The sequence below is a fragment of the Orycteropus afer genome, unplaced genomic scaffold (genome assembly GCF_000298275.1).
Source record: "Orycteropus afer afer isolate SDZICR_OR568_19922 unplaced genomic scaffold, OryAfe1.0 scaffold00388, whole genome shotgun sequence".
Classification (NCBI taxonomy): Eukaryota; Metazoa; Chordata; class Mammalia; order Tubulidentata; family Orycteropodidae; genus Orycteropus; species Orycteropus afer.
In genome coordinates, this window is record NW_006921975.1 from 2,491,995 (window position 1) to 2,492,376 (window position 382).

Below are 382 nucleotides of genomic sequence, written 5' to 3' on the forward strand. Positions count from 1 at the left end.
ATATCTGCTCCTTTCTAAAAGGCCCAAGTATGACCCTAATCGTCTGCCACAGTTACCCTCTTATTGTTGTTAGGTACCGTCAAGTTGTTTCCAACTTATAGCGACCCCATGCACAGCAGAATGAAACACTGCCCGATCCCGTGCCAACTCCATAATCCCTGCTATACTTGAGCCCATCATCGCAGCCACCATGTCAATCCATCTCCTTGAAGGCCCCCCCCTCTTTCATTGATCCTCCACACTACCAAGCATGACATCCTTCTCCAGGGAATGGTCCCTTCTGAAAACATGACCAAAATAGGTAAGATGAAGTGTGGCCATCCTCGCTTACAAGGAGCATTTCGGGTGCACTTCCTCCAGGACAGATCTGTTAGTTCTTTTA